We start from the raw sequence: 2,230 nt of genomic DNA on the forward strand, positions 1-2,230 counted from the left end.
TCCACGCGGACTATGCACTACATTTAACTTATTTAACAGAAAATATTTTAAAATGAAAAAGTTAATCGTACTCCAAATCGGGATTACTTTCACATTCGAAAATCAAGACAATACGAACAACGTTCGAGTTCTCTTTACGATGTGAAAATTTTAACACCTCTTAGTGTTTTGTAGACGTCGAATTCTACAACGAAAGGTCGGCGTCGAGATTATTTTTAAGCGTTTATCAGTCAATTTTACGAAGTTTTTGCTTGGAGTCGTCTACTGTTTAGTCCCCGAGTAGAGTGAAAGAGGATTTAAAGGATTCGAACATTGTTCGTATTGCCTCGATTTTCGAATGTGAAAATATTATTTTCAAATTTCTCTCTTGTTTTTTTTTCCTCCGATCACAGTTCTCACTTTCTATCTCTTCTAACTCGAGCGATAAAAATTCAAACGTATTTTGCAATTCTAAATTTTCTTTTGTTTTATAATAAAACTTGATAAATGTAATTTCTCCTTCGTGTTCGATAAATCCTTTAGTATCGTAAAAGAATGTTTCATCCGGGTGCGCGATAAAGGCCAACTTTCTACGCGTTCGTATCTAGTTTATGCAAATTAGGAGGAAAGATCGCGTCTGCTCGAACTTTCCTCCTTATCTTATCTGCGACGAGATAATTAAGTTTATATCGTCGCTCTTTAGCGTTTAAAGGTTGGAATTAGATTAGGATAAAGGATAAACCCGCGGATTTCTAAAATAACCATTGAAAAAATCGTCGACATTTCGTAATTAATTAAGGCGGTAATTTTACGACAATCGCCATATTTATTGGCATTAGGAGTAGGTTACCACGCCGACGATTGTCTAACAGAATTAGTCCGGTGACCTTTACAATAAACACGATTTAGACGCCGCGAGTAATTTCTGAATTTCCCAAACAACCGCGGAAACAGAATTCTTTTTCCAGTCGATAAAAAGTGAAGTAATTGTAAAGGCGTTTGCGCGGTTAGGAGAAAGATAACGTCCCCTCACCTAACGAACACAATATTGGGAATTTGAATTTACGAAAAATGTTCAAATATTTGTGGTTTTCTCTCGTTCCGTTTTATTTTACCCGCTGTTACGTAAGTAAAGCGATAAAGTACAGTATCGGAGTCGTGTCAAATTTGACCCTCCTGAGATCTTTTTGCAAATCTCGATGTTTCGAGATCTCCGATCCCAAAAATGTCTTCCTAAAACCCAGAAACTTCGTTTAATATCTTAGGATAGGCTAAAATTTAAAAAGAAATTCCGTACGGTAATACGTATACGAGTCATCGATGCTATTAATTTTGGTGATTAAAGGTCGAGAGGGTGTAATGTAGTATCTCGAGTGGGGTCGGACTTATTAAAAGTTTTACTGGTTATTGGCATTTACGATTTGAAAGAGTCGGGTGTATCCTCGGAATTAAGCCTTTTTCCTTCTTGTAATAATTAATAATATAAAAGTTATTTTTTAATATAACAGACGGAGCCAGACAGTTTTTATTTCGTGTTAATGTCCTAGGAGTTGCCGGAATTTTTGCACCTAATATCACTCGGACCGGGCCATTCGGACGGTCTGGGCGTTTACTTTTTGTTTCTGGATCCACCCCGTATTAAAAAAGCGTGGAAATTTGTGTACTGTATGTATATATATATACAGTATATATATATACACAAATTTCCACGCTTTTATGTATACAAATATATATATATATATTTTTTTTTTAACGAAATAAATAACGAAATTTGATAAAAAGGTTTTCGTCAGTGTACAACAATCGAATAACCGGTAACAAACGTTTTAAATTCGGTAAATGCCAAGGCCGGTCCTCCGTTTTTATTTAGAAGTGCCGGAAACCGCTACAAAAAGGTCCGGTTGACGCGGCGTAATTTGGACACGGGACTATTTTCGGCCAGAGTCGAGGGACGTTTCGGAAGATCGATGGATAAAATTCGAAGCGCGTTTCATTGGACTGAGTCACCGAGTCCCGGCATTCCTCCTTACCAAAAAAAGTCGGGTCGAGTTCGACTTCTTTCCGGATGGTTAGCCACGGTTCGGGCCTACGTTTCTAATAAAGATTTTTATATCTTTTTCCTCTTCTCTATTATCTTTTCGTTTCCGACTGTCGACTGTTTAAACGAAAACAGCGATTCTATCCCCGGGTTCTCTATATCTATACCTTAACCACGGTTTTTATCCAACCTTGGTTATTCCGGATTGTCCTT

Source organism: Centruroides sculpturatus, unplaced genomic scaffold (genome assembly GCF_000671375.1).
Source record: "Centruroides sculpturatus isolate CEXI.00-Female unplaced genomic scaffold, Cexi_2.0 scaffold380, whole genome shotgun sequence".
In the NCBI taxonomy this organism is placed as follows: Eukaryota; Metazoa; Arthropoda; class Arachnida; order Scorpiones; family Buthidae; genus Centruroides; species Centruroides sculpturatus.